The sequence below is a fragment of the Salvelinus sp. IW2-2015 genome, linkage group LG4q.2 (genome assembly GCF_002910315.2).
Source record: "Salvelinus sp. IW2-2015 linkage group LG4q.2, ASM291031v2, whole genome shotgun sequence".
Lineage (NCBI taxonomy): Eukaryota > Metazoa > Chordata > Actinopteri > Salmoniformes > Salmonidae > Salvelinus > Salvelinus sp. IW2-2015.
In genome coordinates, this window is record NC_036843.1 from 11,904,303 (window position 1) to 11,919,850 (window position 15,548).

Sequence of the window (15,548 nt, forward strand, 5' to 3'; positions counted from 1 at the left end):
ACGTCATTTTTTCCCCAGCAAAGCACAACGGTTAGTTTAGCGTCTACAGATGTAGGATCTTAATTTGATTACTCTTCAGTTGCTGAGAATTTTCCTGCACAGTTTATAATTTCCACTTTAAAATTTCAGATTGTATTTGCCGAACAAAAAATGTATCAGCCCCTACAAAAAATTTAAATTAATTAAAATCCACATCATAATTCACATTTCCTGTTGCTGAAAGATTGTTTTCCTGCTGTAGCAAACTGGTTCAAATTAAGATCCTACATCTGTATGTGCACATCTCATACGTGCCGCTATTATGTCTTTCACAAATAATTTCCCCTCAGAATCATATCAGTGTATGCATGCAGAAGGTTGTCTGCTTATTGAACACAGAGTTCCTTTGTAGCCAATCAACAGAGTGGTGATATGTTTTGTAACAGAAAGTTCTTCATTATCACATTGAAGCCCTCAAAGGAATTGACAGTATGTGCGAGGCCTGCTGTATGAATGAAGAAAAAACACCCTCACTGTAGATTCTGCATTTGTGTGGGCTTAAATCTTTCCTCTTTATAACCCAGACCTGGTTCCTTCAAATGGTTTTCATATCTCTGGAATTGAATCATAGGTATTTCAGAGAACTGCCTCTGACATCTGGTTCTCCCACCACACACCTTATTCCTCAGCAAAGGTGTAGGCAGCTGGCATACCAAATCAATTTGCACACTTCTGCTGCAGATACAGGAGACAGATTGTTGTTTGGCATTCCTTACAGCCACAGAAAATCTGCTTTTGGACAGTTTCCCATGCCATATGTGTACAATATGTTGTATACATAGTATATGTGTGTAGACTCTTGAGGGGGGAATGTGCAGAGGCTCTCACATAAAGGAAAGGCATTGGTAGTTGACTCTAATCCGGGCTGTGATATTAATGAGGGGAGGGTAATCTGTCATTTTCCACTCTGTGTCTGTCCATCCATCAGGCTGCCAGGCCAGGCAGGACTGCTGTGTATGCCCACCGAGTGATTGTGTTTAATGACCACACATAATTCATGCCGCAAGATTAAGACGCTCCACTTTCTCGCATTGACAAACTACCCGTTTATTTAAGATTAACACTCAAAACGGCTACAGGCCATATAACTACAGAAGAGAAGGACCCTGTCTGAGATAGAGGCATGAGGGTTTTAATACCAGCGAGTTGTCTCCCCTCAGTGGTGGCTGTAGGAAGTGAAAGGTACTGGTCTTTTTAGAAGTGGGGGGGACAAGTATTATATATATATTTTTTATCCAGTCTGATAAACACTCCAAACAGCCTACCGGACTGCTCGGAGGCGTCCGAATGCTCCTAAACCACACCGTTGACTCGTATCGTATCACATTCCAATGATCAAACTGGGGGGGAACAAAAATGCAATTTCAGAATGTGCGCTCGTGGTTGCACCTATCAGAGATCATAAAAGGTGATCATAAGGACCTCATATTTCCTGCTTATGTCATCAGTTATGGTCAAAGCTGATGCAATGTGCAGTATTGTATCTGACCGTTCCATCCTCATATGCTATTATTACTGTGTGTTTGGAAAAATGTGTTATTCACTCTCTCTTTGTCTCCTTCCATTGCCCTGTCTCTCCTTTCCCCTCCCTCCCCATTTCTTCCCACCTCCTTCTATTGTTCCCTCTCCTTTCTCTCTCATTCTCTTTCTTTCTCTCTTTCTTGCCATCGCTCTCGCTCTCTCTTCCTCACGGTCTCCCCAGCCCTAAGTTCTTTCTACTAAACCCACCATAGTGTGCCTAATGAACAGCATTCATCAAAGTCCTATCCCTTTGATCAGAGAAAATCCCCTCTGCTATGACTAGTACTGTGCTCCCCAGATCCCCTCTGCTATACCTAGTACTATATTCCCCAGATCCCCTCTGCTATACCTAGTACTGTGCTCCCCAGATCCCCTCTGCTATACCTAGTACTATGCTCCCCAGATCCCCTCTGCTATACCTAGTACTGTGCTCCCCAGATCCCCTCTTCTATACCCTAGGTACTGTGCTCCCCAGATCCTCTGCTATACCTAGTACGTGCTCCCAGATCCCCTCTGGCTATACCTAACTATGCTCCCAGATCCCCTCTTGGCTATACCTAAAACTATGCTCCCAGATCCCTCTGCTTATCCTAGCTACTGTGCTCCCCAGATCCCCTCTGCTATGACTAGTACTGTGCTCCCCAGATCCCCACTGCATATACCTAGTACTGTGCTCCCAGATCCCCTCTGCTATGCCTAGTACTGTGCTCCCCAGATCCCCTATACTTATATCCTAGTACTGTGTGCCCCAGATCCCCTCAGCTATGCCTAGTACTGTGCTCCCCAGATCCCTCTCTGCTATACCTAAGTACTGTGCTCCCCAGATCCCCTAGCTAAACCTAGTACTGTGCTCCCCAGATCCCTCTTGGCTATACCTATACTTGCTCCCCAGATCCCCTTGCTATGCCTAGTATGTGCTCCCAGATCCCTCTGCTATCCTAGTACTGTGCTCCCCAGATCCCCACTGCTATCCTAGTACTGTGCTCCCCAGATCCCCTCTGCTATGCTAGTACTGTGCTCCCCAGATCCCCTTGCTATGCCTAGTACTGTGCTCCCCAGATCCCTCGCTATGCCTAGTACTGTGCTCCCCAGATCTCCCTCGGCTATGCCTAGTACTGTGCTCCCCAGATTCCCTCGCGCTATACCTAGTACTGTGCTCCCCAGATCCCTCTGCTATACCTAGTACTGTGCTCCCCAGATCCCTCTGCTATACCTATACTGTGCTCCCCAGATCCCCTCTGCTTATACCTAGTACTGTGCTCCCCAGATCCCCTCTGCTATGCCTAGTTACTGTGCTCCCCAGATCCCCTCTGCTATACCTAATACTGTTGCTCCCCAGATCCCCTCGGCTATACCTAGTACCTTGCTCCCCAGATCCCCTTCTGCTATGCCTAGTACTGTGCTCCCCAGATCCCTTTGCTATGCCTAGTACTGTGCTCCCAGATCCCCTCTGCTATGCCTAGTACTGTGTCCCCAGATCCCCTCTGCTATGCCTAGTACTGTGCTCCCCAGATCCCCTCTGCTATGCCTAGTACTGTGCTCCCCAGATCCCCTCTGCTATACCTAGTACTGTGCTCCCAGATCCTCGGCTTATCTAGTACTGTGCTCCCCAGATCCCCACTGCTATACCTAGTACTGTGCTCCCCAGATCCCCGGCTATGCCTAGTACTGTGCTCCCCAGGTCCCCTCTGCTTGCTAGTACTGTGCTCCCCAGATCCCCTCTTGCTATACCTAGTACTGTGCTCCCCAGATCCTCTGCTATACCTAAATGTGCTCCCCAGATCCCCTCGGCTATACCTAGTACTGTGCTGCCCAGATCCCTCTGCTATACCTAGTACTTTGCTCCCCAATCCCCTCTGCTATACCTAATACTGTGCTCCCAGATCCCCTCTGCTATACCTAGTACGTGCTCCCCAGATCCCCTTGCTATACCTAATTACTGTTGCTCCCCAGATCCCCTCATGCTATACCTAGTTACTGTGCTCCCCAGATCCCCTCGGCTATGCCAGTACTGTGCCCCAGATCCCCTCTTGGCTATTACCTAATACTGTGCTCCCAGATCCCCTCTGCTAATACCTAGTACTGTGCTCCCAGATCCCCTCGGCTATGCCTAGTACTGTGCTCCCCAGATCCCCTCTGCTATGCCTAGTACTGTGCTCCCCAGATCCCCTCGGCTATACCTAGTACTGTGCTCCCCAGATCCCCTCTGGCTACCTAATACTGTGCTCCCCAGATCCCCTATGCTATACCTAGTACTGTGCTCCCCAGATCCCCTATGCTATACCTAGTACTGTTGCTCCCCAGAATCCCCTCTGCTATGCCTAGTACTGTGCTCCCAGATCCCCTCGGCTAACCTAGTACGTGCTCCCCAGATCCCCTCGGCTATGCCTAGTACTGTGCTCCCCAGATCCCCTCTTGGCTATACCTAATACTGTGCTCCCCAGATCCCCTCTGCTATACCTAGTAGAACAGTGTTGTTCTGCTGCCATTCCCTATACACTCGTAGTTAATCATGTAAAAGGCACTCCAATTATGTACTATGTTATTATAGTGCTGTCCTCCCCCTGCTCTGCTGCGTAATGCGGCCATGTTGATATGATGTTCTCCAACACTGAGCTTCTAATTGTGTGATGGATGCATAGCACTGTGTGAGAAAGAATGGAATGGACAGAGAAAAGATTTTTGCTATCTCTTCAGTTTCTCTAGAAAATATCATTTGTCCACCGATAACCCTCCAGATATCAATTTAGAATGGCATTCCGGTGTGTTGATTCAGCGAGAACCATTTCGATTCCGTTACAGTACACAGAGACTCAACAAAGAGGTACAGGCGTTAGCCATCCATAGCCATCAGTGGATGAGCTCAACCATCCCGATAGAGCCTGTGATGTCCCCATTCACTCCAAATGGAGTCATTAAGCAGCTCCTGTGTGTCTCAGAAAGAAAGGGAGAGAAAGAAGAAAGAATAGTGTGACAATGGTCATGTGGTCAGGGTCTCGGAACAGATGCAGGGGGAGGAAGAAGAGGAGGCTTGTTGGCAAGATAAATCTATTAACCAGTCTTACAGATTTCCCTCGCTGCGTACATACCCATCATCCCCACCACCACCCCTGCCAGTGTACAAGCTCTGGTCCGACCATTAGCATTCATCAGGCTGTAAAGAGAGAATTATGGTCTGTTTGCAGCTGGGGCCTGTGCCATGTTTGGCTCGCCGAGCGATCACTCGTGGAGGGGATCCAGCACCCTCAGAACCCCTCCATCTCCCTCCTAACGAGGGACGGGATACACCACCACAGCTAACTGAACCGTGATGAGGCAAGGCTGGCTATGGATCATCATCTTCTGCTGCATTCCACAAAGCCAGTGAGGCAGGTTTGGGTGTAATTAACTAAGGTTTTATTCAGACAGGAGATGGGGACCTCACAGAGGTAAATCCATTGGAGGAATCACATGAGTACCTTTGTGTGCCTCCTTTTATGTTTGTACTGGGATCCTGTGTATGAGAGGAGACATTGGGGTATCTGTGTCTACATACACTTAGTGTACAAAACATTAGGAACATTTTCCATTACATTTTCCACTGACCAGGTGAATCCAGGTGAAAGCTATGATTCCTTATTGATTCACGTCAATCAGTGTAGATGAAGGGGAGGAGACAGGTTAAAGAAGGATGTTTAAGCCATGTGACAATTGAGACATGGATTGTGTATGTGTGCCATTTGGAGAGTGAATGGGCATGACAAAATATTGGGGTATGGTAGTATGTGCCAGGCGCACTGGTTCGAGTGAGTCAAGAACTGCAATGCTGCTGGGTTTTTCACATTCAACAGTTTCCCATGTGTAATGTGTATCAAGAATGGTCCACCACCCAAAGGACATCCAGCCAACTTGACACAACTGCGGAGGCGTCCTTGTTGAACGCTTTCGACACCTTGTAGAGTTCATGCCTCGACAAATTGAGGCTGTTCTGAGGAAAAAGGGGGGGTTCATATCAATATTAGGAAGGTATTCCTAGTGTTTTGTACACTCAGTGTACTGTGTGGAGAACATCTATGCTTTTAATGAGTGTGTTCCAGTAAACCTGTTACTGAAGGGTAAAAGCATAAATCCACACTCTATTAGAACACAACGGATGCATATTGAGTTTCAGCTATATATTCAACAAGAACCTCAGGCTAGTCCTGACTCCTAACGACTCTGCCGAGCACTGTGGCATGAACAGCCTTTCAAATCCTAAATAGAAATGTTCAAATGAAATATCAATTAGGCTGTAAGAGAAGGCTAGTGTTACTTCATGATTAAAGGAGCTCATTAAGAGTGCCAGCATTATTGTTAAAGCCGTCAGATTACTTAGAATTTTCCCACAGACAATCGAACTAGTCTGTGTTAGACTTCTATTCCCCGTGTGGAAACCTTTGTTATCAGACTGAAGTTTCACCATACTGGGGAAACATAAATCTGAAAAGCTCCTTAAATATCTATTATGATGTTCTAATGGGAGTCCATAATCATCATAATAATCACTTGATATACATAGATGTTTTTGTGAGCTCTATAAAGCGCTCTGTATCAGTCATGTACTGTATCACGCCATCTGAAATGAGCTACAGCTGGTCACTGCAATCAGTTTTCACATATTTATGCATACATATTGTTGAAGATTCTGCTTTTGATAGCATAGGGATTGAGAATAATCATTCCTGCTGATGTTGGCTATTTCAGCTCTCATCACGGGAGACAATAAGAAAGCATACATTTTTAATCATGGGTGGGTTTTTTCTTCCTTTTCTGACCTTCAGCCCATAAAAATTCCTCTCAATAACTGATTATTTTCCCTCTATGGACCACACACACACACACACACACGAGGTGTTTCACAGCAAACACACACACCCACACAACACACACACACACACAACAACACACCACACACACACACACACACACACACAACACACACACATACATATATATATATATATTATATATATTATATATATATATATATATATATATATATATATACACTGCTCAAAAAAATAAAGGGAACACTTAAACACAATGTAACTCCAAGTCAATCACACTTCTGTGAAATCAACTGTCCACTTAGGAAGCAACACTGATTGACAATACATTTCACATGCTGTTGTGCAAATGGAATAGACAAAAGGTGGAAATTATAGGCAATTAGCAAGACACCCCCAATAAAGGTGTGGTTCTGCAGGTGGTTATGTGTTATGTAGCTAGTACTATAAGGATTAGGGACAATGGTTGGATTTGTGGTTTGCCTTCAAAATAAAAGTACATCTTTGATAGTGATGCAGAAGGTTACAATTGGTGGAATCATGACATATTTAGACTAGATATTGTTATACAAGTTTGGAATGTGAAGCATTGAAAAGGGGTATCCACAGAACACAACTGTGAAGAGTTCACGCAAATATTAGCGATGTAGCTCTTATCGCGGGACTGTGACTGTGTGAAATCACCTCCCCAGTCAGCCTATTGTGTGTATTGACATTCATATTACATCAATGAAAAGGGGTAAAAGTCTACTCAATACCCAATATATTTTTTCCCAATGTCCTCCTCAGAGTTATCAGACTCCAAAACAGCCACGCAGTATTGTTTTTCCTCTGGTAGTGTTTTTCCTCTGTGTTCAATACACATAGGTTGGCAATAAATGTGGCTCAATTCACAGTTGTTTCAGAGTCCCGCAATAAGAACTACGATACTAATGTTGTCTGGGTGTCACTGAGTAGACTAATACCCCATGTCATTGATCCACAATCCAAAGGTAAGGCTGTACAGTGAAATAAGTATGCCCCCAATGCAATTCTAAAGTATAATACATCCAGTGTGATTTCAACAGATTTTTGTCAAATAACAAATTATTGTCTTTTGTTAATTTTATATAACTTCATTCCAACCTCGTTTAGCATGATCTAATCAATTATGGCATAATTCTACTATTTGTATTCATTTGCATCACTGTCAGTGACATAGTTTTATTTTGAAGACTAACCGCAAAGTCCACTATTGTGGCTAATCCTTATTGTGGCTAGCTTCACATACATGGGTCCGACCACCATTAATCAAATAAGAACTGTCTTATAAATTAGGGTTATTTTAGATGACACCTAGCTATTTAGTTAGCCTGCTAACGATAGCTACTGAAACAGATGATGTCATTTTGCTATGTTTTGGGGAAGAACATTGTTTTCATCCATGAGCTAGCTTTTTTTAATGAGCAAAACTGTAAGTGCGCGAGACAACTTTACCAGCATAATAACATACGCATCGATGAATCGTTGTGACATATGAAATACGAGTAATAGTGGAATCAATGTGTAATAGCTACGTAAAAATATGTATGAACGAGTTAAATTATTATGTGATGTGCAGTCATATTCAGGTCCTGATTGGTCAACAAGCTTATTTGAGATGTCAAATAGTGTTATTTGACGTGTATCTTTAAAAAAAATCCTGGTTGAGAATGAAACGACTGAACAAATGAACAACAAAACAGCACAGCAAGTAAGTGAAAGAAATGGGTTTTGATTATGTTTTACTGGTAATGGGGACATACATAAATGCCAACAAAATAACTTTTTGGTCAGTGTGGTGTGTGTGTGTAACCTTTATTTAACTAGGCAAGTCAGTTAAGAACAAATTCTTATTTACAATGACGGCCTACTTGGGCCAAACCCGGACGACGCTGGGCCAATTGTGTGCCGCCTCATATGCAGCGCGTGAGTTTCAAGTTTGGGAAAGATAATTTTCACCATAAAAATGCAGCTTTATAATAAAAGCCTTACATGCATAATCGCATTTGTGGTCACTTTTGAGAATGTTTTTTTCCTGCTAATGGAACATTCGAGCTTATAGCCTACTGCCGTATGCGCATTGCTGCGCTTAAATTGTGAAGAAATAGCTCAATAGTGTATCAACATTTTAAGCCAAGCATTCTCATCTGTTTTGTCAGGCTCATTGTGTCACGCCCTGGCCTTAGTATTCTTTGTTTTCTTTATTATTTTAGTTAGGTCAGGGTGTGACATGGGGAATGTTTGTGTTTTGTCTCGTCTTGGGTGGTTATATGGTAAAGGGGGTGTTGGGTTTAGTGTATGGGGTTGTGTTTAGTGAATGTGTCTAGGTATGTCTATGGTTGCCTGAGTGGTTCTCAGAGACAGCTGTCTTTCATTGTCTCTGATTGGGAGCCATATTTAAGGCAGCCATAGGCATTATGCGTTTGTGGGTAATTGTCTATGTAGAACGTTTGTAGCTTTTGTATTGCACTTACGTTTGTAGCTTCACGGTCGTTTGTTGTTTTGTTTAGTTTAGTTTTGTTTTAAGTGTTCGTTTCGTGTTTCACTCATCTCTAATAAAAGAGAATGTATTTTTCACACGCTGCGCCTTGGTCCACTCATTATCCTCAAGACGATCGTGACACATTGCTTAAAACAGTTTTTTTGATGCTAGTGGTTGTATTAATTTGGGATCTATCACATCCCACAACTGTCCCGGACTGTCCCGGAATATTTTTGGAATATTTATTTCTTGCACAGAACAGAATAGGTCAACTTTTATACTATGGGGGATAGTAGATTGACATAGGCTAGTGCGTTTGTTGTTCATTAGGCCTACACATCTTGGGCACAGGGACTATGGTGGTTTGCTTGAAACATGTAGGTTTTACAAAGTGAGGTTGAAAATTTCAGTGAAGACACCTGCTAGCTGCTTAGCGCATGCTCTCAGTCCACGTCCTGGTTATCCGTCTGGCCCTGCGGCCTTGTGAATGTTAACCTGTTTAAAGGTCTTACTCATATCAGCTACTAGAGCGTGATCATACAGTCGTCCGGAACTCATCTGCAAGGCTCACGTCCCTGGGCAACTCTCAGCTGGGCTTCCCTTTGTAATCCTTGATAGTTTGCAAGCCCTGCCACATCCAACAAACTTTAGAGCCGGTGTAGTAAGATTCGATCTTAGTCCTGTATTGACGCTTTGCCTGTTTGATGGTTCGTTGGTGGGCAAAGCAGGATTTCTTATAAGCGTCTGGATTTGTGTCCTGCTCCTTGAAGGCAGCTCTAGCCTTTAGCTCAGTACGGATGTTGCCTGTAATCCATGGCTTTTGGTTGGGATATGTACCAGTTGAGAATCCTCAGAGGAGGAAGGGGAGGGACCATCCTCCTCAGTGAATTTCACACACATAAACATAGTGAAATAAAGTTAATTATTAATAAAGTTATAATTTTTAGATAAAACTATACTAAATATATTCACATCACCAAATAATTGATTAAAACACTGTTTTGTAATGAAGTTCTATAATAGCCTCAACAGCGTTCTGTAGGGTTGCACCATGGTGTAGCCGGGGGACAGCTAGTGTCCGTTCTCCTCTGGGTCATTGACCCAAAACCTAGAAGCCTCGTGGTTCTCATCCCCTTTCCATAGACTTACACAGTAATGATGATAACTTCTGGAGGACGTCCTCCCAACTATCAGAGCTCTTGCAGCTAACTAGCACTACTAGAGGGTCTGGGTTGTTATATATGGGCTGGGTTGCCATAGCCAGCTAGGTAACATAGCATCCCTCTCTGTTTGAGCCGGGTGTTTGAGCCGACATGTTGTCCACACAATAAAAGGATCAGAGAATGAATCTAGTACTGAAAGCATAAGCTACAGCTAACTAGCACTGCTTGCATACAATGTGGTGAGTAGTCTCTCTAAGAGAGAGAAATACAATAGTTCAACAGTTTTTAACAAATTAATTGTTAGAATTGAAGGAGAAGCAAGAGAGAGAGTGAGAGAGCTATATTTCATATATATTTTCTCACTTTCACTTACTTAGGTAGCAAATGCAGCTAGGCACCGAATAGCAGTGTTCACACACACCGAATAGCAGTGTTCACACACACACGCAGACTCGGAGCGTACAGGCTGTGTTGATCCTGGCGCAAATTCTGGTGATTGAAGTGGGAAGCATGTTACCATGAATTATGCAACAAAAATTGTATCAGGCTAACAACCTGTTCCTCTCAACTGGTGGTGCTCCCTGGTTCAACTGATTAAGAGAGCTCAACTTCAAAAAGTCTAATAGTAACCAAGCTGTGAGTTTCCCAGATCCACTGTGTGTACTGTCGTTGCTACTCCCTTTATGCTTGTTTGGTTGACGTCTTATAAACCAAATGTGCATGCAGTAGATTCAAAACATTTTGCTTTCCTGTTTAGATGACATATCACATGTAAATCAACTCTATGGAAACTGTGAGGATTGCCATTGATCTAAACACAGTACCGGACCGGACCAGTAAGATGAGTCTGGCCGTCTGACACATTTGTATGGATTTGAAACGGATGCTAAATTTGATCTGATTACCTGTCATTTCCTATAACATACCAAGTCTCTAACTTAATCCCTTTTTAAATTTTGAATCTTGAAGCATGGCAAGTTGATTAGATATGAGCTTTACCTAGATGTTTTGAACAAGAAAAATCTACCCCTCAAATACCTAGCTCCTACGATATGATAGGTTCTTTAAAGATCTATGAATACTAATGGGAGCTTAAAACAGATTGTCATGCAGTTCCGTACTGAAACTATATGCAGCAAATACAGTATATCTTTATGTGGTTCTGTATTGCAGGGTTTATACAACTACTGTTGATTTTATAACTCTTCAGTGTTCCAGTAACTACTGAAAGTGAAGTGATTGGCCAGAGAGACACCTCACTCATGAGGCAAGGCTTAAATCCACTGCTGATTGAAATGGAACAATCAAAAGCAGTAGCAGAGACTACTGCTCTCAAGGACTGCAGCAGCTGAGCATCCCTGCAACATAACAACCTCTCAGGCGGATTTATAGAGCTGGTAGAATTAGCTGAATGTCTCTGCAGGTTTACAGTATTTCCATCTCCTTCCATTACATCTAGAGAGCAACAGAGATCCTGTGTGGCAAAGCATATATCCTGGCTCTCCTCAATGACTCCCCTGAAGAACCCCATAAAGTCCCTGCTCCAGGGAGGGGGAGTGAAATGCCACTGGACATTTGGGAAATTGAAGGGAATTTGATTGTTCATGGTCCATAGCAGATCTAGGGGGGTAATTGGTAATAGTGTAAGCTATGATATTCTTACCTCATCTGTTGGTGGTGTGTAAAGACAAGTCCATGCTACTTCCTCCATCCCCGGGACTGGATCAATACTGAATTAGCCTCGCTCAATTATTCAAAGTTGACTTATGATGGGCTCTCATTAGTGTTACACTGCTGACTAACAGCAGGTGGCCATTTGAGCCTGAGGAAGGTCCCGTTTCACTAAACAGGTTCTGTAATTCACACTGTGGAGTCCAACATCATGCCTAAAACTACCTCACTGACTGTCTGCATGAATCCATTTTATATTCTACTGTATGCTATATATTGCAGCAGGCCTTTGTATTTGTCCTTCTCACCCACCACAGTGTTACCAACCTGTATTTCCCAAACCAGCAGCACGCTGGGCCAGGCATAGTGTGAGTGGACACCAGATGTGGTGGTGGTACTGGCGGCCGCTGTAACGGCAGTCTAGCTCTTCCTCCTCCTCGGACGAGGAGAGGCGAGAAGGATCGGAGGACCAATGTACAGCGTGGTAAGTTTCCATGATTTAATATACACGAAAACAATACACAATACAAAATAACAAACGAACTAATCGTCACAGTCCCGTGTGGCACAGACACTGACACAGGAAACAACCACCCACAAAATCCCAACACAAAACAAGCCACCTATATATGATTCTCAATCAGGGACAACGATTGACAGCTGCCTCTGATTGAGAACCATATTAGGCTGAACACAGAAACAGACAAACTAGACACACAACATAGAATGCCCACCCAGCTCACGTCCTGACCAACACTAAAACAAGCAAAACACATAAGAACTATGGTCAGGACGTGACAGCCGCTTGGAGGAAATTATGTCACTCACCCAGCAGACAGCCTAGTTCTCCTCTTGATCACTGTGTTGAATATTTCAGGAGGTGTGTGCTGCGTTCCCCTGTAGCTATCTGCCATCCCACTGATGATACCAGGTCATTATCATTAGTCTGAATTTGTGCAGGTTCAGTCAGAGATTATAAGTAATATTTTAAGGAAACTGCTAAATGGAACGTGGGAGACATTGTTATCTGAAATTGAACTAGGAAGTCTGGATTCTAGGGTTGAATTTGGTCACGGAACGTGTATAATGTCATCAGGTGGAGATTGGGTTGGTTGCCAAGCGGAGATAAATGGCTGTGTATAATTATGTGTCTTTTATCAGGCTGAGGCAGCCAGGCGCTGGTACACAACAGCTCTGCTCTGTCACGGCTCCTGAATGGCAGCTTTGGCCAGGAAGTGCCATGCCAGCATGGAGGGACCAATGGCACAGAGAGAGACAAGGTGCCTTTCAGGGAACTTACGCTCTTTATGCAGCACAAAACCAGCCAGACTAACACGGCTATTGGAAAATACTGGAAGTTACTATTTTCTACTGTTACCTTTCCTCCTCATTTGTTGTTGTGAGATTTCCATGTAAGGCTGATATGAAAATATTGCATAGGCCTTTGCTGCAACCATCATATTTCTCTGTGACTGTGGTCATTCACTATTATGTTACGTGTGGCTTGGTAGACATCGGTAGGGTCATAAGCTATGTTTCTGTGCTACATGTATATTGTGATGTACACTGCCCCCTGTATTCCATATAAAAACATGCTGGAAGTGCTGGAAGGCTAAAGCAGGAAACTTTCATAGCAGTATGTGTCAGTCAAGAATTCTAAATGCAATTCAGTTTGTGTATGGTATTTGGGGGAGGCATTATAGACAGAAACAGGGACATCTTACTACCCTGCTCAGCTTTCTTAATTCAGCCTCCATCTGCCCTGACTGGGGATTTCAGATGGGTTTTAGCCCCCCTGCTCCACCTACTGTAGAGACACACACACATACATCACACCTGGTGCGTGTGATGTGAGTTGACACTGGAACACTTACTGTATGCTGGAATATTCAGGCCAATGAGCCATTACCAGTAGATCAGGGCCAAGTGACAAAAGGATGCTCCTTACACGCTGCGTTAGAGCACTGTCCCGGAAAGGGAAGACAAGACATGTGTCTGCTCCCAAGGTGAAGCAGGTTATGCAGCTGGAAAGGATGACATTATTGAGTTCCTCATGCAGACACATACACACACAAGATGAGTAATAGATAGGAGAACAAGATGTAGAGGAAGCTACCATGGCCCTGTCACTAATCCAAAAAGTAACAACTATAGCAAATAAACAGTTATGGGATAGCTTTCTCTTATCCTCCTCTCTTATTTTGGTCGGTCTGTTTTGTCCATATCCTAATGTTGGACACAGGTCTCCCTCTTCCCTCTCACTGTCGGCCATTTTGGCCTTATCTTCCACTGACTCAAGGAGACAGTTGATTTTTCTTTCAGCTGAGGCCATTTAGAAGATGAAATAGGAGTTCAGCTTCAATAATGTGCTCTGTTTTATGATGAGTAACATTATCAGGGAACAAAGAAAGCATTAGGATGAAAACACTCCCATTTACTTATTCATTTGGTTTCCTCAAGCCACACTTGATGTAATCTCCAGCCCAATAACACTCTTCAAATTACCAATATTTTTGTGAAACACTCCCATCTTCCCAGATGCATTACCACTGTAATAACCAAGCTTTATCCCCCAGTATCAATTCACAGAGAAGGCACCGGTGAGATCAGCATAAACCTGATTACAGTATGACCCGTCGGTGATAAAGTCATTTCCGTAAGCTGTTTGGAGGCCATATTACATGTCACGCGTCTTTGAGATAATGCACTATTTAATTAGAAAAGGGATATCTCACATCATTTTTTTTATATAAGGGACACTTTCAAAAAGCTAGAAGAGGCATCAGAGAATCAGACAGAGGATAGGATGGATAATTGTTGCTCATTCAACAGGGATGTATTTCTCATGAGCTCCAGGGATTCAACAGGGATGTATTTCTCATGATCTCCAGGGATTCAACAGGGATGTATCAAGATTCAACAGGGATGTACTCAAGATCTCTATTCAGAAATGTTTTCCTTCTGATTCACTCCCAAATTGACAGAATTAATTCTGATGGATGTCATTTCATTTGGAGGATGACGTTTTCTGATTTGCATGATCCTAGGAAGTTTCCGTTTTTCTTCGTCTTTTATTTATTTTCTTATAGTATGCTCATTTGAATACATTCTACCACATAGTTAACACTTTACTTGACACCCAGCGTCATATGACACGGTCATAACCATGTTGTGATATGTCATAACAACTGACATAACTTGTCAGAACCTGTCATAATATGGTCATAACATTGTCATGACCATATAGTTACATCTGTTGTGACATATATTGCATGATTTTATGGACGGTTATGACACCTACATAAGAGTGTCAAACTCACATTTATTCAAATGTGTTTTTTCCTTGCCAAGAAGTTTCCTTGTGTTTGAAAGTGTCACAACTTCTACCAAAGTCGGTTCCTCTCCTTGTTCGGGCGGTGTTCGGCGGTCGACGTCACCGGTCTTCTAGTCATCGCCGATCCATTTTTCATGTTCCATTTGTTTTGTCTTGTTTTGTTTTGTCTTGTTTTCACCTGGTTTCAATTCCCGAATTACATGTTGTATATTTTTCCCTCTGTTTCCCCCATGTCCTTGTCGGGAATTGTTTAATGTAAGTTCTTGTGCTATGTGTTACTGGTGCGGTTTTGTACCCATGTGTTTGTTGTTTTATATGCAGTTAGTTTTATATATTAAACTGCTCCGGCTATTCACCAAGTTCTGCTCTCCTGCGTTTGACTTCCCTGCCACCAGTTACGCACCCCTTACAGAAAGTTTGTTTCTTAAGTTATTTGTGGTTGTTGTAATGAATTCTTTAAAGTCATTTTTTTTCTCCATCATATTTTGAATAACTTGTAGAAAATACACTTT